Source organism: Giraffa tippelskirchi, chromosome X (genome assembly GCF_054371585.1).
Source record: "Giraffa tippelskirchi isolate mGirTip1 chromosome X, T2T-mGirTip1v1.2.pri, whole genome shotgun sequence".
In the NCBI taxonomy this organism is placed as follows: Eukaryota; Metazoa; Chordata; class Mammalia; order Artiodactyla; family Giraffidae; genus Giraffa; species Giraffa tippelskirchi.
This window is the reverse complement of record NC_137289.1, coordinates 75,007,981-75,033,468: the sequence shown is the minus strand read 5'-3', so window position 1 is coordinate 75,033,468 and position 25,488 is coordinate 75,007,981. Positions and strand designations below refer to the sequence as shown.

At 37.9% G+C, this 25,488-nt stretch overlaps 1 protein-coding gene and 1 non-coding gene across 4 annotated transcripts in view; one reads left to right on the top strand and one right to left on the bottom strand.

The window, feature by feature from the left end:
* Positions 1–25,488, top strand: part of DACH2 (dachshund family transcription factor 2) — an 817,737-nt gene that overhangs the window by 508,674 nt on the left and 283,575 nt on the right. The window lies entirely within an intron of this gene.
* On the bottom strand, positions 17,262–17,364 carry LOC145537274 (U6 spliceosomal RNA). Its single transcript, XR_014076299.1, has one exon. It is a non-coding gene; the product is annotated as a U6 spliceosomal RNA (small nuclear RNA).

Here is a 25,488-nt window from a genome sequence, read left to right as displayed (position 1 = left end):
CCACCACTCCTTTGACATGGGGTAGCTCCTCTTGGCTGCGCTTATGCGCGGTCAGTCACAGCTGCTGGGCTTCCCTTGTGGCTCAGTTGGTAAAGTATATGCCTGTAATATGGGAGAGCTGGGCTCGATCCGTGGATTGGGAAGATCCCCTGGAGAAGGGAACAGCTACCCACTCCAGTGGCCTGGAGAATTCTACAGACTGTATGGAAAGAGTTAGACAGGAATGAGTGACTTTCTAATCTAATCTAAAAGAACAGTGCAGCTAATTTAGCTAAAATAAAATGAACTGAAAGTCATAGCACTCCATGACTAATCAAGGGAAAACACTTTTTCTCCATAGATTTATTTTAGTAAAAACTTCGTTTTAAAAATATCTTTTTTAAATTTTTTTTAATAAATTTATTTATTTTAGTTGGGGGCTAATTACTTTACAATATTGTAGTGGTTTTTGCCATACATTGACATGAATCAGCCATGGGCTTACATGCGTTCCCCATCCTGAACCCCCCTCCCACTTCCCTCCCCATCCCATCCCTCTGGGTCATCCCATTGCCCCAGCCCTGAGCATTTGTCTCATTCATCGAAACTGGAATGGTGTTCTGTTTCACATATGATAATATACATGTTTCAATGCTATTCTCTCAGAACGTCCCACCGTCACCTTCTCCCTCAGAGTCCATAAGACTGTTCTATACATCCGTGTCTCTTATTCTGTCTCACATATACGGTTATCATTACCATCTTTCAAATTCCATATATATGCATTAGTATACTGTATTTGGTGTTTTTCTTTCTGGCTTACTTCACTCTGTATAATGGGCTCCAGTTTCATCCCAATCATCTTCTGTGACCACAATGCAGTAAGATTAGTCCTCAATTATAGGAAAAAAACTATTAAAAATTCCAACATATGGAGGTGAAACAACACGCTTCTGAATAACCAACATATCACAAAGGAAATCAAAAAAGAAATCAAAATATGCATAGAAACGAATGAAAATGAAAACACAACAACCCAAAACCTATGGGACACTGTAAAAGCAGTGCTAAGGGGAAGATTCATAGCAATACAGGCTCACCTCACTAAACAACAAAAAAGCCAAATAAATAACCTAACTTTACACCTAAAGCAACTAGAAAAGGAAGAAATGAAGAACCCCAGGGTTAGTAGAAGGAAAGAAATCTAAAAATTAGGGCAGAAATAAATGCAAAAGAAACAAAAGAGACCATAGCAAAAATCAACAAAACTAAAAGCTGGTTTTTCGAGAAGATAAACAAAATTGACAAACCATTAGCCAGACTCATCAAGAAAAAAGGGAGAAGAATCAGATCAACAAAATTAGAAATGAAAATGGAGAGATCACAACAGACTACACAGAAATACAAAGGATCATAAGAGACTACTACCAACAGCTATATGCGAGTAAAATGGACAACCTGGAAGAAATGGACAAATTCTTAGAAAAGTATAACCTTACAAAAGTGAACCAGGAAGAAATAGAAGATCTTAACAGACCCATCACAAGCACGGAAATTGAAACTGTAATCAGAAATCTTGCAGCAAACAAAAGCCCAGGACCAGACGGCTTCACAGCAGAATTCTACCAAAGATTTAGAGAAGAGCTAACACCTGTCCTACTCAAACTCTTCCAGAAAATTGCAGAAGATGGTAAACTTCCGAACTCATCTTATGAGGCCACCATCACCCTAATTCCAAAACCAGACAAAGATGCCACAAAAAAAGAAAACTACAGGCCAATATCACTGATAAACATAGATGCAAAAATCCTTAATAAAATTCTAGCAGACAGAATCCAACATCATATTAAAAAGATCATATATCATGACCAAGTGGGCTTTATCCCAAGAATGCAAGGTTTCTTTAACATCCGCAAATCGATCAATGTAATACACCACATTAACAAATTGAAAGATAAAAACCATATGGTTATCTCAATAGAGGCAGAAAAAGCCTTTGACAAAATTCAGCATCCATTTATGATAAAAACCCTCCAGAAAGCAGGAATAGAAGGAACATACCTCAACATAATAAAAGTTATATATGACAAACCCACAGCAAAGATTATCATCAATGGTGAAAAAATGAAAGCATTTCCCTTAAAGTCAGGAACAAGGCAAGGATGCCCACTTTCACCATTACTATTTAAAAATATCTTAAAACCACTTAGGAAGGATTATACGTTTTTCATTCTTTCTTTCATATTTTAAGTAAACTATTGGGAAATTTCCATGATATGTAAAAGAAAAAAGAGACATGAGAATACATAGTGATTAGCTGAGTTAAATAGAAAAAAGTGGTGTTTGAGGTCAATGTATATATGTGTGTGTGTGAGTACTGTTTACCCATATATATGACTACATTCTGAGTATCAAAGATCTGTATAATGCTTTTAATAAACCTCTTTCTATAAAATGATAAATTCATTAGACACATATTTATCAAGTACTGCCTACTGCAAGAGAACATTCTGTATCCTGCTATGAGTACAAAACTGAAACATCACAACCTTCGTTTTATGTGGGAAATTGAGGGCTACTTATAGACATACTCATAATAGGGCAGGAAGTCATAAGTATGTTCATATGAATGTGTCTATGTAAAGTACTGTGGGAACCTTCAAAGAAGAGATTTCCAGTCGTAGGAATTAAAGCTTTTTGGAGTTGTTGGCATTAAATTTTGCTTTAAAGATTGTTTAGGCTGCAGCTGTCAAGACAGGAATAAAAGCATTCCAGAGAAAAAATATAATCTACAAAGATGTGAAGATGAGCTAGTACTGAGTTTGTATGGGCAACAGAGTGTTCAGTCTGGTTATAATATGTGGTATGTAATGGAAAAAAGTGGAGCTTTACCTGTAGAGATGGGTGGGAACACACTTTGGGAAGTTGTAACTACCAGTTCTGAACTTTATTCTATAGGCAGTGGTGAGCCTCTGAACATTTTTGGTGTGAGTGAGGAATGTGAAAATAATGCTATTAAAATATTACTAAGAAATAAGTATTGGATGTACTGCGGGGGAAGAATTAGAGGCTGGGGTATCACTCAGGAAGTTCTTTAGGTAGTCAGGCTGAGAAGAAATGTAGAAATAGAAAAAGTGAGTTGTGAATTTCTTCGTTCAATTTATGGACTCAAGATACCACTTTAGATTCATAATGTATGAGTTTGTAGTAATGCTGTTTAAACTCTGATGTGTTTGAAAGTTTGGGTAGCAGAAACTCGGACTAAAATATCTCATCATTTTATATGGAACATTTTAGAATTTTTATGCCCTCAATTCAATTGCAACAGCCAGAGGAAACTTTTTTTTTAAATGTGTCAGTCTTTCTAAAATGCATGGCAAACATGTAGCTAAACTAAGATTCTCTTTCTTATTTTTTTTTAAAAAGTAGAAAGTAATAACTTGTTAAAAGATGTTTAATTTGGCAGAGTTGAAGTGGATTTGTTACTGGCATCACCAAAGAATGATGGTACAGAATGGTGGTACAGATCATATTGAAATGATACTAGAGAAAGCCATGATTTATGCCACTTTGTTTCTACAAATCACTACAGTATGGAAACACAGTTTTCCAACCATATCAAAGATATAGGAGGATAACAAAGAAAAAGGAACAAATAAATTGAAATGAAAGGGAATAAATAGAACATAGTTTAGCAAACTGAAATCTGGGATGATGTTTCTCTTCTTATTTATTGGTTCTAGACATAGTATCCTATTCACAGGAACAAAAGCTATGGAAATTCACAGGTCCACAAAAGATGGAGCTCCCTGTTTCATCATCAAGATGATATAGTGTTCCTAACATTTTGCTAGACCCTTCTGTCCTCATCTATCTCCCAGCTGTGTGTTTGTTTATCTCTAGCTGTAGCAGTTTTGAGGTCAGACATATTATTACCAAAAATATTTCAAATTCAGACTGGAAAAAAGGTTAGGAAAGAGATAAATTTCCTTATGACTTCTATTTAATTTGATTCATTTGAGTTTGTGTGCCCCTTTAACAACCTCAAGTTATTGATTGAAGTATAAAAAAATGGTTTGTATCTCTTTCTGAATTTGTTGTTAATAGGACTGTGACAGAATTCAGGAAACCAGAAGGAATGCACCACCTTATAAATCATTCATTAGCCCCCATTTCCATGACGAATCATTTTTATTGCATGTACATGCTTGTGTGTGTGTGTCCACTATTAATGATCTGGCCTAATTCTTTAATTTCCATTTATTTTTCTGTCACCCAAGCACTAACTTGTATACAATCAGATAATAATGCTTTTGAGCAAGATGGATAGGAGTCAGAATTATTCTTTGTAACTTTTTATTCTACTGGGCTATGATGAAATATTGGATGCCTGTAGTTCAAACATGTTTTATAATGAATCAACTGAGGAAAATATTCTCCACAGAAATTTTAGGGGAAAATCATGTTCATTGGATACATTTTTAGTGTTGAATGGCAATATCTCACAATTTTCTAAATCCTGCCCTTCTTGGCCCTGATATTGTTCCCAGAAGGTAGCTCTATTTAAAGTAAAACATCATATGATGTAGAAGAATCCTTGTCCATGTCAACACTGTGACAGCCAGGTTTTCCCGGTCTTAGAAATTTAGCGTAGTTTTAATGTGGAAAGAACAATACCAAAATTTCTTATTATTCTTGGTTGTTAAAAATGTAATGGATTGATATGTTTCAAAAGTGACAGAAGTCTGAGTTATCACGCTGCATTTTATGAGGCAAAGTAATGTAAGCTTTGAAAAATAATCTTGCCAGATTATGTGTCCTTTGAAGATTCCAGAATAAGAGCCAGGTTCTCATGGTACTTATTTACTCTCCCTTGTAACTCATATGACAAATGTTCATGTTGTTGTTGGTTGTTTCAGGTAGCCTCAAGTAATTACACATTCTGATAGCCAATAGAGACATAGTTATCTATCTATTTAAAAACATGTAAGAACATAAACATATAATTGAATATTATTATTATCATAGTGGACATAATTTATACTTTTTCCCTTTGTCAATATATCTTCAGAGTTTTAGAATTAATCTCTTTAAAGTTTTATATTTAAAAAAATTAGCATTCACATTTATTTAAATATTATACAAATGGAAGCCTCTGAGATGTGACCATAAATTTATTCATACATTTACATCAATACACCTATGGTTAACTTCATGTGCTTCTTAAATTGCAAATAAGACTAATTCTGTTGCAAAATTTTTGACATAATTATGTTTAATATTACATAGTTCTTTGCCTTCTGAAACAGATGCTTGACATATACGGCTTCAGCAAGCATAAGCATAAGCTGATGATAAAGAATAGCATCATCAGACAGCGAAAGTAAACAAAACAGAACTATTGGCAGTTTTTGTTTGAGTGAACCATCTCTTTCCCCATTTCTCATGTTTGTTGTCATGCTTGGCAGGAGGGTCAGGCAGAATGGGGTTGTGGAAAGAGTGCAAAATAGACCTTCTATTAGAGAATCATGCAAAATTACTATTGTTCAGCCACTGAAGTAGACCTTTTCCTGCCTCTTGGCCCTGTCCTTTCAAATACGCATTTGATCATTTTGCAGTCGTTTACTGGGCACTATCAAGTAGCCACTACTATGTCAAGCACCAAGGAATGTAAGAAAGTTAAGAATAATATAAAAAATAACAATACAAAATTTCTGCAATAAAGAGATTGCAGCCTATATAGGAACAACATGATTAAAATAATTATATATAGACAATGTATATAACATATAATATATATAAACATATATTGCCATATGCAAAATAGATAGCCAATGAAAATTTGCTGTGTGACTCAGGGAACTCAAACCAGGGCTTGGTAACAACCTAGAGGGGTGAGATGGGGAGGGATGTGGGAGGGATGTTCAAGTTGGGAGGGGACATAGGCAAACCTATGGCTGATTCATGTTGATGTTTGATAGAAATCAACAAAATACTGTAAATAAATTATCCTTCAATTAAAAATAAATAAATTTTATAAAATGAATACATAACAACTCAATAAATGTTTATCTTGGAAGTAATTTTTCCATGTAGACTCATTGAAAGTTAATGAATTAAATCTCATATTTTTAAAGACAATATTTTTAGAGCAGTTTTAGGTTTACAATAAAGTTGAGAGAAAAGTATAGAGGTTTCCTGTATACTCTATACTATCCCGATTTCTCCCCTACATCCTCACAAAAACACTTCAGTCAGTTCAGTCGCTCAGTCATCTCCGACTCTTTGTTGCCCCATGAATTGCAGCACGCCAGGCCTCTCTGTCCATCACCAACTCCCGGAGTCTACCCAAACCCATGTCCATCGAGTCAGTGATGCCATCCAACCATCTCATCCTCTGTCGTTCCCTTGTCCTCCTGCCCCCAATCCTACCCAGCATTAGGGTCTTTTCCAATGAGTCAACCCTTCGCATGAGGTGGCCAAAGTATTGGAGTTTCAGCTTCAACATCAGACCTTCCAAAGAACACCCAGGATTGATCGCTTTTAGGATGGATTGATTGGATCTCCTTGCAGTCCAAGGAACTCTCAAGAGTCTTCTCCAACACCACAGTTCAAAAGCATCAATTCTTTGGCGCTCAGCTTTCTTCACCGTCCAACTCTCACATCCATACATGACCACTGGAAATAGCCTTGACTAGACGGACTTTTGTTGGCAAAGTAATGCCTCTGCTTTTAAATATGCTATCTAGGTTGGCCATAACCTTCCTTCCAAGGAGTAAGCGTCTTTTAATTTCATGGCTGCAATCACCATGAGCAGTGATTTTGGAGCCCCACAAAATAAAGTCTGACACTGTTTCCACTGTTTCCCCATCTATTTCCCATGAAGTGATGGGGCCAGATGCCATGATCTTAGTTTTCTGAACGTTGAGCTTTAAGCCAACTTTTTCACTCTCCTCCTTCACCTTCATCAAGAGAGAGGCTCGTTAGTTCTTCTTCACTTTCTGCCATAAGGGTGGTGTCATCTGCATATCTGAGATTATTGATATTTCTCCTGGCAATCTTGATTCCAGCTTGTGTTTCTTCCAGCCCAGCGTTTCTCATGATGTACCCTGCATATAAGTTAAATAAGCAGGGTGACAATATACAGCCTTGACATACTCCTTTTCGTATTTGGAACCAGTCTGTTGTTCCATGTCCTGTTCTAACTGTTGCATCCTGACCTGCATACAGGTTTCTCAAGAGACAGGTCAGATGGTCTGGTATTCCCATCTCTTTCAGAATTTCCCACAGTTTATTGTGATCCACACAGTCAAAGGCTTTGGCATAGTCAATAAAGCAGAAATAGATGTTTTTATGGAACTCCCTTGCTTTTTCGATGATCCAGCGGATGTTGGCAATTTGATCTCTGGTTCCTCTGCCTTGTCTAAAACCAGCTTGAACATCTGGAAGTTCACGGTTCACGTATTGCTGAAGCCTGGCTTGGAGAATTTTGACCATTACTTTACTAGCGTGTGAGATGAGTGCAATTGTGCAGTAGTTTGAGCATTCTTTGGCATTGCCTTTCTTTGGGATTGGGACGAAAACTGACCTTTTCCAGTCCTGTGGCCACTGCTGAGTTTGCCAAATTTGCTGGCATATCGAATGCAGCACTTTCACAGCATCACCTTTCAGAATTTGAAATAGCTCAACTGGAATTCCATCACTTCCACTAGCTTTGTTCGTAGTGATGTTTTCTAAGGCCCACTTGACTTCACATTCCAGGATGTCTGGCTCTAGGTGAGTGATCACAACATCATGATTATCTGGGTTGTGAAGATCTTCTTTGTACAGTTCTTCTGTGTATTCTTGCCACCTCTTCTTAATATCTTCTGCTTCTGTTAGGTCCATACCATTTCTGTCCTTTATCGAGCCTATCTTTGCATGACATGTTCCTTTGGTATCTCTAATTTTCTTGAAGAGATCTCTAGTCTTTCCCAGTCTGTTGTTTTCCTCTATTTCTTTGCATTGATCGCTGAGGAAGGCTTTCTTATCTCTCCTTGCGATTCTTTGGAACTCTGCATTCAGGTAAGAATATCTTTCCTTTTCTCCTTTGCTTTTTGCTTCTCTTCTCTTCCCAGCTATCTGTAAGGCCTCCTCAGATAGCCATTTTGTTTTTTTGCATTTCTTTTCCATGGGGATTGTCTTGATCCCTGTCTCCTGTACAATGTCACGAACCTCTGTCCATAGTTCCTCAGGCACTCTGTCTATCAGATCTAGTCCCTTAAATCTATTTGTCACTTCTACTGTATACTCATCAGGGATTTGATCTAGGTCATACCTGAATGGTCTAGTAGTTTTCCCTACTTTCTTCAATTTAAGTTTGACTTGGCAATATACAGTTCATGATTGAGCCACAGTCTGCTCCTGGTCTTGTTTTTGCTGACTGTATAGAGCTTCTCCATCTTTGGCTGCAAAGACTATAATCAATCTGATTTCGGTGTTGGCCATCTGGTGATGTCCACATGTAGAGTCTTCTCTTGTGTTGTTGGAATAGGGTGTTTGCTGTTACCAGTGCGTTCTCTTGACAAAACTCTATTAGCCTTTGCCCTGCTTCATTCTGTACTCCAAGGCCAAATTTGCCTGTTACGCCAGGTGTTTCTTGACTTCCTACTTTTGCATTCCAGTCCCCTATAATGAAAAGGACATCTTTTTTAGGTGTTAGTTCTAGAAGGTCTTGTAGGTCTTCACAGAACCATTCAACTTCAGCTTCTTTGGCGTTACTGGTCGGGGCATAGACTTGGATTACTGTGATATTGAATGGTTTGCCTTGGAAACGAACCGAGATCATTCTATTTTTTTTTTGCAATTGCATCCAAGTACTGCCTTTTGGACTCTTTTGTTGACCATGATGGCTACTCCATTTCTTCTAAGGGATTCTTGCCCACAGTAGTAGATATAATGGTCATCTGAGTTAAATCCACCCATTCCAGTCCATCTTAGTTCGCTGATTCCTAGAATGTCGACCTTCACTCTTGCCATCTCCTGTTTGACCACTTCCAATTTGCCTTGATTCATGGACCTAACATTGCAGGTTCCTATGCAATGTTGCTCTTTACAGCATCAGACTTTGTGTCTATCACAAGTCACATCCACAGCTGGGTATCATTTTTGCTTTGGCTCCATCCCATCATTCTTTCTGGAGTTATTCCTCCACTGATCTCCAGTAGCATTTAGCCTCCCTCATTATCAGCATCACTCAGCAGAATGGTGCATTTGTTACTAAGGATAAACCTACATTGACACATCGTTATAATCCAAAGTCTACACTTTACCTTAGAGTTCATTCTTGGTTCTGTGCATTCTGTTGTTTTGGACAAATGAATGACATACATGCATCATTATGATATTACGCAGTATTTTAATTGCCCTAAAAATGCCGTGATCTGCCTATTTTTCCCTATCCTCATCCCTGACAACCACTTACCTTTGCATTATTTCAGTGATTTGTCCTTTTTCAGAATGTTATATGGTTGGAATCATATAGTATGTAGCCTTCTCAGACTGATTTCTTTCACTTAGTAATATGTATTAAAGGTTTCTCCATGTCTTTTCATGACTTGCTAACTCATTTGTTTGTAGCAGTAAACAATATTCCATTGCCTGGATGTACCACATTTTATTTTTTCCATTTACCTATTGAAGGACATCATGGCTGCTTCCATGAACCTAATTTTTAAGACAAGAATATTGATTCTGAGAGAGGATAATATAGACATATAACTAGCTATAGAAAAGTCCAGTTTTAACATACATCCTTTCAGATTACTCATGCAGTATTTTTAAAATCATGATTTGGGACATAATTTGGCACATATGAGAAACACTCTCCTTGCAATTTTCTCAGATCTTTCTTGATGTTATGTGTTACATCTTGACTATTATAAATATGCAGATTGTCATAAAGTGTTTTTGTTTTTGTTTTTGTTTTACCAACCAGTGTTTCTAGATATTTTGGTCGATTTTAGAGGTTTAATTTAAGTAGTACATAAATATTTAGGCTGCAAATGTCATAATGTTGAATACAGATAACAGAATCATTGTAGTAGCTCTCTGGGCAACAGAGCATGGCAATGTTTGAGGACTACTATAGAGAAGAATGGAGAATTTCTTGCACACCTGATTGTCTGGCACTTATGACATATACAAGGGAAAACCATCTACTTACAAGCCATGAATGGCAGTGATCTTTTGGAAACCAATTACCTGTACAGAAGGTGATTTGGAATCAAGGTTGATCTTCTCATTGCTGTTGTTGTTGAGTTGCTAAGTCGTGTCAGACTGCAGCCCCATAGACTGTATGTGCCAGACTCCTCTGACATCCACTGTCTCCCGGAGTCTACTCAAATTCATGTCCATTGAGTTGGTGATGCTATCTAACCATCTCATCCTCTGCTGTCCCCTTCTCCTTTTATCTTCAATCTTTCCCAGCATCAGGGTCTTTTCCAATGAGTTGGCTCTTTGCATTGGGATGACCAAAGTATTGGAGCTTCAGCTTCAGCATCAGTCCTTCCAGTGAACATTCAGCGTTGGTTTTCTTTAGGATTGACTGGTTTGATCTCTGTGCAGTCCAAGAGACACTCAAGAGTCTTCTCCAGAAGCAGAATTTGAAATCATCAATTATTCAGTGTTCAGCCTTCTTTATGGTCCAACTTTCATATCTGTATCCCACTGTTAGGTTGGTTTATTTCTCTCACTCTCTTCTTGTCTCATTGTAACAAAGATTTGGAACAACAGACTAATTACAGCTCAAGCAGGCAGGATTTCTCTGCTCCTGTCTCCCCTTAGCAAAGATCTGAAACAACAAACTGGTTTACAGCTCAGTTACAGCTCAAGCAGACAGATCTTTTATTAAACAGAAAGCAGATAGTACATTCCTGAGATGTGAGAGTGGGCCAGCCCTGAAGGAGTGGTCACAATCCTCTTGGCTTCCCTTTTTATATGCCTGGTCTCCTTCTCTTGTTTCTGCCCTGTGTAAAATGCAAATGGGCATACACTCAAGGCTAATCAGCGAAAGGGGCATGTCTAGGCACATGCAAAATAATGTTTTTGCATATTCATCTAGGTGGGCGTGGACTGAGAGTTTTGATTGACAGTTGCAAGTTACATAGCAATAGGCTCGATTGCACAGGTCTTTCCCATAATTCAGTCTGTTATAATCAGATGTACGTATGTATAGAATATTTACAAAGCTTTAATCTAGCTGCATAAGGTTACTTGAGTACACAGCTGTACATCAAGGGTGCATGTGCCAGAGTTGGGGAAGCCCCAGTGGTTACTTTGTATCCAACGTGTGCCTAGGGTGCATGTGCAGGAATTGGAAAAGTCTCTGGTTATTTTTGTAGTCTATCTGTGAGCTCTGCAGGGTGTATCAGGTGGGGTTTAGAGATCAGTGTGCATCCTTTTGAGCTAGGCCCCCCTCATTGCCCATGCCTATCTTCCTACCTACCATGACTACTGGAAAGAATGTAGCTTTGACTATACAGACTTTGTCTCCAAAGTGATTTCTCTGCTTTTTAATATGCTGTCTAGGTTTGTCATAGCTTTCCTTCCAAGGAGCATGTGTCTTTTAATTTCATAGCTGCAGTTAACTTCTGCGATGAATTTGGAGCCCAAGAAAATAAAATCTGTTACTACTTCAGTTTTTCCGCTTCTATTTGCCACGAAATGGAGGGACTGGATGCCGTGATCTTAGTTTTTTGAATGTTGAGTTTCATGCCAGCTTTTTTCACTATCCTCTTTTACTCTGACCAAGTGTCTCTTTAGTTCCTCTTTAATTTATGCCATTAGAGTTATATCATCTGCATATCTGAGGTTGTTAATATTTCTTCAGGCATTCTTGATTCCAGCTTGTGATTCATCTAGACTGGCATTTCACAGATTGTACTCGACATATTAGTTAAATAAGCAGGATTAAATATGGCTGACAATATACAGCCTTGTCATACTCCTTTCCCAATTTGGATCCATTCCATTGTTCCATGTCTAGTTCTAACTGTTGCTTCTTGACACGCATACAGGTTTCTCAGGAGACAGGCAAGGTGGTCTGGTATTCCCATCTCATTAGGAATTTACCAGAGTTTGTTGTGATCCACAAAGTCAAAAGCTTTAGCGTAGTCACTGAAGCAGAAGTACAGGTTTTACTGGAGCTCCCTTACATTATCCATGATCGAAAGAATGTTGGCGATTTGATCTGATTCCTCTGCCTCTAGAAAACCCAGCTTGTACATCTGGAAATTCTTGGTTCACATAGTGCTGAAGCCTAGCTTGAAGGATTTTGAGCAAAACCTTGCTAATGTGTGAAATGAGCACAACTGTATGGTAGTTTCAACATTCTTTGACATTGTGTTTCTTTGAGATTGGAATGAAAACTGACCTTTTCCAGTCCTGTGGGCACTGCTAAATTTTCTAAGTTTGCTGACATATTGAGTGCAGCATGTTAACAGTATTATCATTTAGGATTTTAAATAGCACTGCTGGGCTTCCATCACCTCCACTAGCTTTGTTCATAGTAATGCGTCCTACGGCCCACTTGACTTCACACTCCAGGGTGTCCAGCTCTAGGTGAGTGACCACACGATTGTGTTTATCCAGGTCATTGAGACATTTTTTGTATAGATCTTCTGTGTATTCTTGCCACCTCTTCTTAATCTCTTCTGCTTCTGTTAGATCCTTACTGTTTTGTCCTTTATCATGTCCATCCTTGCATGAAATATTCCCAAGATATCTCCAAATTTCTTGAAGAGATCTCTAGTCTTTCTCACTCTATTATTTTCCTCTATGTCTTTGCATTGTTCATTTAAGAAGGCCTTCCTATCTCTCCTTGCTATTCTCTGGAACTCTGCATTCAGTTGAGTATGTTTCCATTTCTCTCTTATCTTTCACTTGTCTTCTTTCCTCAGCTATTTGTAAAGGCTCTTCAGACAATCATTTTGCCTTCTTGCATTTCTTTTTCTTTGGAATGGTTTTCATCACTGCCTCCTGTAGAATGTTAGGAACTTCTGTCCATAGTTCTTCAGGCACTCTGTCTACCAAACGTAATCCCTTGAATCTATTCATCACCTCCACTATGTGATTATAAGGGATTTGGTTTAGGTAGTGTGTGAATGGCCTAGTGGTTCTCCCTACTTTCTTCAATTTAGGCCTGAATTTTACAATAAGGAGCTCATGGTCTTTGCACAGTCAACTCCAGGTCTTGTTTTAACTGACTATATAGAGCTTTTCCATCTTTGGCTGCAAAGAATATAGTCAATCTGATTTCAGCACTGACCTTCTGGTGATGTCCATGTGTAGAGTGGTCTCTTGTGTTGTTGGATGAGGGTATTTGCTGTGATCAGTGTTCTCTTGATAAAATTCTGTTACCTTTTGGCTTGCTTCATTTTGTAGTCCAAAGCCAAACTTGCTTGTTTTTCAGATACCTCTTGACTTCCTACTTTTGCAATCCAATCCCCTATGATGTAAAGGACATCCTTTTTTGGTGTTAGTTCTAGAAGTTCTTGTAGGTCTTCAGAGAACTGTTCAGTGTCAGCTTCTTTGATAGTAGTGGTTGGGGCATAGACTTGGATTACTGTGATGTTGAAAGGTTTGCTTTGGAAAAGAACTGAAATTATTCTGTCATTTTTTAAGATTGCAACCTAGTACTGCATTTCAGACTCTTTGTTGACTATGAGGGCTACTCCGTTTCTTCTAAGGGATTCTTGCCCACTGCAGTAGATATGGTCATCTGAATTAAATTCACCCAATTCCCATCCATTTTAATTCACTGGTTCCTAACATGTAAATGTTCATTTTCTCTGCTGGCTCAGTGATAAAGAATCTGCCTGTTAATGTAGGAGACACCATTTCAATCCTTGGGTCAGGAAGATCCCCTAGAGTAGGAACAGGCAACCTACTTCGGTATTCTTGCCTAGGAAATTCCAGGACAGAGTAGGCTGATTAGCAACAGTAAATGAGTCTGTACTACAAAAGAGTCAGATATGACTTAGTGTCTAAACAACAATATTATTGTAGTAGCACTTTGATACCTTTTAATGAACACAAAATACATTTGAGTTTTCACTAGCTGCTACACAGAAGTTAGCACTTCAGCTCAATGTTAGACAAAAATACATTTTAGTTTGAGGCCAAATTCCCATTTCTTCTATTTCTAAAGGAAAATGGATAGGAAGTTTTCCTCTTGAATTTGCCTTCTAGACATAATATATTTTACTTTATCTAACTCTTAAGCATGTTGCTGGTTTTTCACACAGGCAAAACTAGCTTTCCCAAATGCAGCAGGAAGAAAAGTCTTATAGTTGCAGTGAGCAGGACAAACCATGTAGAGAAAATGAAATTCCATAGCAACCACTGATCACTGTTTCATATTAATATCCTCAGTTTCTCTCTCTTAAACACATTCTGAGTTCCTGAAATACACATTTCCAAAATACATTTAGTAAATTGAATTTCCTTTCAATATGGAAACTATCTTAAGGGAAACTTGATTTTTGTTATAAATTTGAACTTGGCTAGGTTGGTTTCTCTTTCTCACCTATTAATTCTGTTAATGCTCTCTCCTTTCTATTAATTGGTGATACCTGCTGCAGTGCAATACCAAATCATTTAAATGCATGTTTCACTTTGATTGATTATTGTTATTATTGATTTGCAAATCAAAATTAAATTGAGTTAATGGATCACTATTTTTTGTTTAGCTTTCTTCTAGGAATATGACTCGTGTGTGGCTGCATGCTTCTGTAAATTAAAGTTAAAGTTCAAATAGCTATATGTTATATTGTATATATTCTTGCTGGCACCATTGTTAGAGTAAAGGGCATTTCAAAATAGAAGTTAATTTTGCCTAACATGCATGACTGTGGCTCAGATCATGAACTCCATATTGTAAAATTCAGACTCAAATTTGAAGAAAGTAGAGAAAACCACTGGGCCATTCAGGTCTGACTTAAATCAAATCCCCTATGAATATACAGTGGAAGTGACAAATAGATTCAAGGGATTAGTTCTGATAGAGAGAGTGCATGAATAACTATGGATGGAGGTTTGTAACATTGTACAAGAGGCAATGATCAAAACCATCCCCAAGAAAAAGAAATGCAAAGAGGCAAAATGGTTGTCTGAGGAGGCCTTACAAATAACTGAGAAAAGAAAAGAGGTGAAAGACAAAGGAGAAGAGGAAAGATACAACCATATGAATGTAGAGTTCCAAAGAATAACAGGAGAGATAAGAAAGCCTTCCTCAGTGATCAATCAAAGAAATAGAGGAAAACAATAGAATGGGAAAGACTAAAGATCTCTTTAAGAAAATTAGAGATACCAAGGGAGCCTTTCATGTAAAGATGGGCACAATAAAGGACAAAACGGTATGGCCCTAACAGAAGCAAAAGATAAGAAGAGAGGGCAAGAATCCACAGAATTGTGCAAAAAAGGTCTTAATGACCCAGATAACCTCGATGGTGTGATCACTCACCTAAAGCCAGACATCCTGGAGTGTGAAGTCAAGTGGGTCTTAGGAAGAATTACTATGAATGAAGCTAGTGGAGGTGATGGAATTCCAGTAGAGATATTTCAAATCCTAAAATATGATGTTGTGAAAGTGCTGCACTCAATATGCCAGCAAATTTGGAAAACTCAGCAGTGGCCACAGGAGTGAAAAAAGTCAGTTTTCATTCCAATTCCAAAGAAAGGCAATGCCAAAGAATGTTCATACTACTGTACAATTGCAGTTATTTCACATGCCAGCAAAGTAATGCTGAAAACTCTCCAAGTGAACCTTCAACAGTATGTGAACTGAGAACTTCCATGTGTACTAGTTGAATTTAGAAAAGGCAGAGGGACCAGAAATCAAATTGCCAGCATCCGTTGGATCATAGAAAAAGCAAGAGAATTCCAGAAAAACATCTACTTCTTCTTCATTGACTACTTAAAGACTTTGACTGTGTGGATCACAAGAAACTGTGGGAAATTCTTCCAGATATGGGAATGCCAGACCACCTTACCTGCTTCCTGAGAAATTTGTAGACAGGCCAAGAAGCAACAGTTGGAACTGGACATGGAACAATGGACTTGTTAAAAATTGGGAAAGAAGTATGTCAAGGCTGTATATTGTCACCCTGCTTATTTAACTTACATAGAGTACATCATGAGAAATTCTGGACTGGATGAATCACAAGCTGGATTCAAAATTGCCAGGATAAATATCAGAAACCTCAGATATGCAGATGACACCACCCTTATGGCAGAAAGCGAAGGGGAACTAAAGAGCCTTTTGATGAAGGTGAAAGAGGAGATTGAAACAGCTGGCTTAAAACTCAACATTCCTAAAACTAAGATCATGGTATCCTGTCCCATCACTTCATGGCAAATAAATGGAGCAATCAGTGACAGACTTTATTTTCTTAGGCTTCAAAATCACTGCAGATGGTGACTGCAGCCATGAAATTAAAACACACTTGCTCCTTTGAAGAAAAGCTATGGCTAACCTAGACAGCATATTAAAAAGCAGAGACATTGCTTTGCTGACAAAAGTTCATCTAGTCAAAGCTGTGGTTTTTCCAGTAGTCATGTATGGATGTCAGAATTGGACCATAAAGAAGGCTGAGCCCCGAAGAAATGATGGTTTCGAACTGTGGTGTTGGAGAAGACTCTTGAGAGTCTCTTTGAGTGCAGGGAGATCAAACCAGTCCATCCTAAAGGAAATCATACCTGAATATTCGCTGAAAGGACTGATGTAGAAGCTGAAGCTCCAATACTTTGTCCACTTGATGCAAAGAGCCGACTCATTAGAAAAGACTGTGATGCTGGGAAAGATTGAAAGCAGGAGGAGATGGGGGACGACAGAGGATGAGATGTTTTTATGGCATCACCGACTCGATGGACATGAGTTTGAGCAAGCCCTGGAGTTAGTGAAGGACAGGGAAGCCTGTCGTGCTACAGTCCATGGCATCATAAAGTGCCGGACACGACTGAGCAGCTGAACAACAAACAGCAACACACATAACATGAAACTTAAATTCTTTCTTTGAGCAACTATGGGAGAAAATAGCCACAAATTTTGCAGTATGCCAGAAGTTAATAATCTTTTTATTCTTTTACATTCATGTTAATCTATGTTTACTTTGTAAGAGATCACTAACTTGTTTTCTCTTTCTCTGATAAAATATACATGGTATAAAGTCTACAATTTTAACAATTTTATGACTACCATTCAGTGGTATTTAGTACAGTCACATTGTTGTGCAACTATCACCAAAAATATTGACCACTCCACAAATTCACATTTTGTCTTTGTGCAGAGTCCATGGTAGTTTTCTCTGTTTTGTTCTAATTTTAGCATATGAACTACTGAAGCTGACACCCAAATGTATTTTTTAAAGTGTCAAGAATCTCCTTGAAATGAAATAGAAACAGTAAAATAAGTTGACTACTCCAACAGTTTTCAAGGTCATTCTGGTATCTGAAGTGTTAGCTTTTAATTATTTCTATAGCTTTTTGAAGTTGACTGGTATCTGAGAGTCTACATTTCATAGACTAGTAGGTCAGTTTCTTATTTGGTGGGATGGTCTATATGACAAAATCCTGCACTTGAGGATGGAAGGGCTGTGGAACGAGCTGCTTCAACTTGTCTTGGGTCCCTGCCTTCCTGGGAATAGCTACTCTTGGCCCTAATTACAGAAATTTGAGGTGTTTTGTTATCTTTAATCTTTGTCTAACGCAATCCTCCCCTAGACTTACAATATTTGCTGGATGTGCCAATTCTGGTTTGAAAATCAGATCAATTGGAGGTCAGGGCTGCAAGACCTTAGAAATTATCTTGACATATCTACACTATAATACTGTATAAAAATGCTCAAAGTACATAGAGACATGTATAACTTATAAGAACTTGTGTGTACCATTTGAAGAATTTTTATAGCTCAAATTTTCATGAAAAAGAAATGGTCTATTGAGAGGTACCAACAATATAATAATTGTCAGTTACTATGCTTAAAAACCTGAAACACTTCTAATTTAAAAGGATATCACCAAGGGCAAGTATAACCCAATGAGATAGTAGTTAGTTTTATGTAAACTGTGAAAACTGAGATAGTAGATAACATTATGTAAACTGAAAACTCCTAAATTTAAATTTATATAAATTTATAACTATGTAAAAATTCCTGATATATATTCACATAAATATATATTTCAAAAACAGAGAAATAAAGTGTCAAAATAGTTGAAGTTAAGCATGCATCCAAGTTAAAAAAAAAAAAGGTTTACAACAGTATTTCTCAAACTTCATTCTATGGATTAGTGGTGTCTTTTGAGTCTTTAATAGATATTCTATAAAAAAAAGTTCCATTATTGCAAAAATTTAGAAAATAGTGTGCTCTCTACCTCTTTTGGAAAGTCACAATAAATATTAGTATATTATAAACTTTGAAAATATCTGCATTAAAGAAACCTGGAATCAATGTACCTGAGTTTAAATACCAACTTCAAGGTTTATTAGCAGGTTAATTTCAACAGGTTTTTCATTTGATATTTGACAGGTTTTTCAGTTTCTGTGAATCAGTTTCCTCATCTGAAAAATGGAAATACTGCTGCTACTTCCCTCTGAAATGTTTTATAAATATTAACTAAGTAAATATGTAAGGAACTTACAACAGTGTGTGGCATATGATAAGTGCTATATAAAGTTTGTTGTTTCTAACCTAGTGTTAACTCAATTAGTCATGAAACTCCCTCACCTTCCTAACTTTGCTCGCTTTTTTCAGCAATTCTCTTAACATTTCATGGAACAAGCAGGCAAATGTAAAATAATTTAAAAGATATTGGTATAAGTTCAATATGATGTTTATTTCTTACGTTTAATCTTTTAACATTAGATGTACTTGGAGCATTTGAATAGATTATTAGAATCTCAAAGGCATTTAAAATGCCTTTTTATTCATTTTCATAATAGTCTATAGGAAAATAAAAAGTTGCTTAGCAACCTCAAATTTTGTTAGGAACTTCAGGCTACAGGATAGCAGTTTGCTCAAAGCAGAAGTTAGCCTTTTCCTGGGTTCCTGGTTTGGTTGCACTCTCTACTGTGTAATGCTGCTTGCCCTCCCAACCCTTACTAATCATCATTTTCCTATCTCTGGCTTCATTTTGAATGGCAAATTCACTGCCTTATTGTGCATTCTCTAATCTGTTGTTTTTGTAGAATAAGCTGAACTTTAGCAAAGATTGAGTGTATCTTATCTTCATATCTATCTGTGATTTAACAAAGTGTACAAACTAGAGTTGGACTATAAAGAAAGCTGCGTGCCGAAGAATTGATGCTTTTGAACTGTGGTGTTGGAGAAGACTCTTGAGAGTCTCTTGGACTGCAAGGAGATCCAACCAGTCCATCCTAAAGGAAATCAGCCCTGAATGTTCATTGGAAGGATTGATGTTGAAGCTGAAACTCCAATACTTTGGCCACCTGATGCGAAGAGCTGACTCATTTGAAAAGACCCTGATGCTGGGAAAGATTGAGGTCAGGAGGAGAAGGGGATGACAGAGAGTGAGATGGTTGGATGGCATCACCGACTCAATGGACATGAGTTTGAGTAAACTCTGGGAGTTGGTGGTGGAAGGGAGGCCTGGCATGCTGCAGTCCATGGAGTCACAAAGAGCCAGACATGACTGAGTGGCTGAACTGAACTGAATGAACTATTCATGCCAATACAGCACATTTCTAGTGCTCACATCATTTGATGGCTTGGCTGATGTCTAGCCCACACACAGCTGCAATTGTTTTACAAACTCTGCATATACCTATATTTGACAGCCTTTCACTTATAGCCATGGCACTGAGCTGAGCAGTTTTTAATTTCGTATCTATCCCTGAATGGTGATTCCTAAGAATCACTGTAATATTTGCTCTTCATTTAAGTGGTCTGTAACTACTTGCATGTGGCTTCTCTACTCAAACTCAGCAGTGGCCACAGGACTGGAAAAGGTCAGTTTTCATTCCAATCCTAAAGAAAGGCAATGCCAAAGAATACTCAAACTACCGCACAATTGCACTCATCACACACGCTAGTAAAGTAATGCTCAAAATTCTCCAAGCCAGGCTTCAGCAATAGGTGAACATGAACTTCCAGATGCTCAAGCTGGTTTTAGAAAAGACAGAGGAACCAGAGATCAAATTGCCAACATCCGCTGGATCATTGAAAAAGCAAGAGAGTTCCAGAAAACCATCTATTTCTGCTTTATTGACGATGCCAAAGCCTTTGACTGTATGGATCACAATAAACTGTGGAAAATTCTTCAAGAGATGGGAATACCAGACCATCTGACCTGTCTCTTGAGAACCTGTATGCAGGTCAGGAAGCAACAATTAGAACTGGACATGGAACAACAGACTGGTTCCAAATAGGAAAAGGAGTACGTCAAGGCTGTATATTGTCACCCTGCTTTTTTAACTTATATGCTGGGTACATCATGAGAAACGCTGGGCTGGAAGAAACACAAGCTGGAATCAAGATTGCTGGGAGAAATATCAATAACCTCAAATATGCAGATGACACCACTCTTATGGCAGAAAGTGAAGAAGAACTAAAGAGCCTCTTGATGAAAGTGAAAGAGGAGAGTGAAAAAGTTGCTTAAAGCTCAACGTTCAGAAAACTAAGATCATGGCATCTGATCCCATCACTTCATGGGAATTAGATGAGGAAACAGTGGAAACAGTGTCAGACTTTATTTTGTGGGGCTCCAAAATCACTTCTGATGGTGATTGCAGCCATGAAATTAAAAGACGCTTACTCCTTGGAAGGAAGGTTATGACCAGCCTAGATAGCATATTTAAAAGCAGAGACATCACTTTGCCACAAATGTCTGTCTAGTCAAAGCTATGGTTTTTTCAGTGGTCATGTATGGATGTGAGAGTTGGACGGTTAAGAAAGCTGAGTGCCAAAGAATTGATGCTTTTGAACTGTGGTGTTGGAGAAGACTCTTGAGAGTCCCTTGGACTGCAAGGAGATCCAACCAGTCCATCCTAAAGGAGATCAGTCCTGAGTGTTCATTGGAAGGACTGATGTTGAAGCTGAAACTCCAGTACTTTGGCCACCTCATGCGGAGAGTTAACTCATTGGAAAAGACCCTGATGCTGGGAAGGATTGGGGGCAGGAGGAGAAGGGGATGACAGAGGATGAGATGGTTGGATGGCATCACTGACTCGATGGACATGAGTTTGGGTAAACTCCGGGAGTTGGTGATGGACAGGGAGGCCTGGCGTGCTTCGATTCACGGGGTCACAAAGAGTCAGACACGACTGAGCGACTGAACCGAACTGAACCATACCTGTTAGTTGAGTTTTGAATCTTTTGGAGTCCAAATATTTTTCCAAATAACAGAGTTCAGAGCATAAGCATTTCCTGAATATGAGCCTGAATACTGCCTCTGAAAAGGCTTACATCTGCCCAGTTCATTTATAGGGAATTTCAAAATTGTCTCCATTAGATTCAACATGGTATAACACATTAACATTTCATATCACCAGATGTTTCATTATTCGTATTTAATACATCATACTTTACCCAAAGTAGCTTTGAATGTAAACAATAAACAAGCCAACATACAGTACTTGACTGTAGAGAGACATAATGTGGGAGATATAAACTGCTTTTCATTTTTGAAGAGATATTATTATTTTGACACCATTAATTTAATTAAATGCTATTTTAATAACATAAAACCATATTGCAATAAACTGACCCACATTTCATTTAAGTAATTGCAAACCTCAACATTTGATTGCTCATAGTTCTCCTTTAGTTAATTTACTTAGTCACAGTTTTGACAGAAAAGCTTTCAAACAGATGGGCACAGTTCATCCAAATAGGAAACTATAAAATTGCCTTGGTTTTTGTTCAGTCAGTGGTATAAATCCAAATTCACGTTTTCCCCTTGTAAATTTTACTACAAACCATGAATATTTTTCCCATTGCACTTCTAGTTTGAGGACTATAGATCAACTAAGTTGTAAGTCTAACACTTGTTTACTAGTGAGAAAAGAGTGCAAGAACAATTTTGCTTTAGAGCATACATGGATAATACAAAACCAGAGTTATGAGAAAGTTATACAGTACAAAGTAAATCTAATCAGAATTATCAGTTCATAAGGAGTGTAAAGATCATTTAATCCAACTCCTTCATTTTGCATATTGAGTAATCTGAAGCCCTGAGAAGTTATATGACATAATTTCTCCCTTGTTTCAGTCAGTGACTTATAATGCATATCTATAGACCCATTTTAGAGAGTTTTAATGAAATTAAAATCAAGATTAAAAAGGTGGGATTTAGTGGACAAAGCACCTGGGGTACACCTCAGGATACTTGAGTTCTTATCCTAGCCCTACTGTGTATGTTGTATTGTCTCTCACTTTTCCTCTTTAAATCCAATTTATCATTTGTAAGATGGAGAGGTTGGTTTAGATATTCATTGAAGTTCTTATTACTCTTAAGAACTTTTTCCACCACTCTTAATCTGAAGTTGGAGTTTGAATATCTGTATACTTACAATAGGGGCTTCCCTGGTAGCTCAGGCTGTAAAGCCTCTGCCTGCAATGTGGGAGACATGGGTTCAATCCCCAGGTCGGGAAGATCCCCTGGAGAAGGAAATGGCAACCCACTCCAGTACTCTTGCCTGGACAATTCCATGGAGGAGTAACCTGATAGGCTACAGTCCATGGATCACAAAGAGTCGGGCACGACTGAGCAACTTCACTGGTTCACTCAAGTTCCCAGGTGGTGCTGATGCTGTGTGAATCCATACTTACAATAATAATAATCACACACAAGGGGCACATGTGCATGTACATGAAATTATGATATTTTGGGCATTTTCATATTGTTGTGTTGAATTGTAGATTAGGGAGTGAGTGTAAATGATTATAAGGGCTGTTTTTCTGACTTGGTCAATAATTATAGTGACTAGCCATGAGCCAGTTATGAAAGTAGGTGAACAAATATGAAAAGTGCTATGGTTACAGGAGTAAATACATAAGTATTAGAAAATGCAGAAGGTGATATTTCCCCAGTATCAATGAGTCTCTACCTTTCCAAATCATTTCCAATCAGTTAAATATATGTAATTTAAACATAATGTAAAAGTTAACACTTTCAAATTCAGTTACTGAAGATGACTTTTATACTTCTAGATGTTTATGTAGATATTTACCTATAATTATAGCACTTTCATTTTTAAAGGCATCTTTCATTCTTATTCCAGTTCCAGTTCAGTCACTCAGTTGTGTCTGACTCTTTGTGACCCCATAGACTGCAGCAAGCTAGGCTTTCCTGTCCATCACCAACTCCCATAGCTTGCTCAAACTCATGTTCATCCAGTCGGTGATGCCATCCAACAATCTCATCCTCTGTTTTCCCCCATCTCCGCCTGCCTTCAATCTTTCCTAGCATCAGTCTTTTCTAATGAGTCGGCTCTTCGCATCAGGTGGCCGAAGTACTGCAGTTTCAGCTTCAGCATCAGTCCTTCCAATGAATATTCAGGACTGAATTCCTTTAGGATTGACTTATTTGATCTCTTTGTAGTCCAAGGGTCACTCAAGAATCTTCTACAATGCCACAGTTCAAAAGCATCAATTCTTCGGCACTCAGCTTTCTTTATATTCCAACTCTCACACCCATACATGACTACTGGAAAAACCACAGCTTTGACTAGATGGACCTTTGTCAGAAAAGTAGTGCCTCTGCTTTTTAATATGCTATCAAGTTTGGTCATAGCTTTTCTTCCAAGGAGCAACCGTCTTTTAATTTCATGCCTGCAGCCACCCTCTGCAGTGATTTTGGAGCCCCACAAAATAAAGTTTCTCATTGTTTCCATTGTTTCCCATCTGTTTTCCATGAAGTAATGGGACCAGGTGCCATGATCTTTGTTTTTTGAATGTTCAGTTTTAAGCCAGCATTTTCACTCTCCTCTTTCACTTTCATCGAGAGGCTCTTTAGTTCTTCTTCACTTTTTGCCATAAGGGTGGTGTCATCTGTGTATCTGAGGTTATTGATATTTCTCCCGGAAATCTTGATTCCAGCTTGTGCTTCATCCATCCCAGCATTTCTCATGGTGTACTCTGCATATAAGTTAAATAAGCAAGATAACAATATACAGTCTTGAAGTACTCCTTTCCCAATTTGGAACCAGTCTGTTGTTCAATGTCCAGTTCTAACTGTTGCTTCTTGACCCACATACAAATTTCTCAGGAGGCAAGTAAGGTAGTCTGGCATTCCAATCTCTTGTAGAATTTTCCACAGTTTGTTGTGATCTACACAGTCAAAGGCTTTGGAGTAATCAATAAAGCAGAAGTAGATGTTTTTCTGGTATTCTTTTGCCTTTTTGATGATCCAATGGAGGTTGGCAATTTGATCTCTGGTTCATCTGCCTTTTCTACGTCCAGCTTGAACATCTGGAAGTTCATGGTTTAGTACTGTTGAAGCCTGGCTTGGAGAATTTTGAGCAGTACTTTGCTAGCATGTGAGATGAGTGCAATTGATCAGTAATTTGAACATTCTTTGGCATTGGAATGAAAACTGACCTTTTCCAGTCCAGAGGCCACTGCAGAGTTTTTCACATTTGCTGGCATATTCAGTTCTGCACTATAATAACATCATCTTTTAGGATTTGAAATAGCTCAACTGGAATTCCATTGCCTCCACTAACTTTGTTTGTAGTGGTAAGGCCCACTTGACTTCTCACTCCAGGATGCCTGGCTTTAGGTGAGTGAGCACACCATTGTCGTTATCTGGGTCATGGAGAACTTTTCTGTATAGATTTTATGTGTATTCTTGCCACCTCTTATTAATATCTTCTGCTTCTGTTAGGTCCATCCCATTTCTATCATTTATTGTGCCCTAATTTGCATGAAATATTCCCTTGGTATCTCTAATTTTCTTGAAGAGATCTCTAGTCTTTCTCATTTTATTGTTTTCCTCTGTTTCTTTGCAGTGATCACTGACAAAGGCTTTCTTATGTCTCCTTGCTATTCTTTGGGACTCTGCATTCAAATAGGAATATCTTTCCTTTTCTCCTTTGCCTTTCACTTCTCTTCTCTCAGCTAATTGGAAGGCCTCCTCAGACAACCATTTTGCCCTTTTTGAATTTCTTTTTCTTTGGGATTGTCTTGATCAGTGCCTCCTATACAACATCATGAACCTCCATCCATAGTTCTTCAGGCACTCTATCAGATCTAACCCCTTGAATCTATTCGTCACTTCCACTGTATAATCATAAGGGATATGATTTAGGTCATACCTGAATGGTATACTGGTTTTCCCTCCTTTCCTCAACTTAAGGCTGAATTTTGCAATAAGAAATTCATGATCCAAGCCACAGTCCACTCCCGGTCTTGTTTTTGCTGACTGTATAGAGCTTCTCCATCTTTGGCTGCAAAGAATATAATCAGTGTGATTTCGGTATTGAGAATCTGGTGATGTCCATATGTAGAGCGT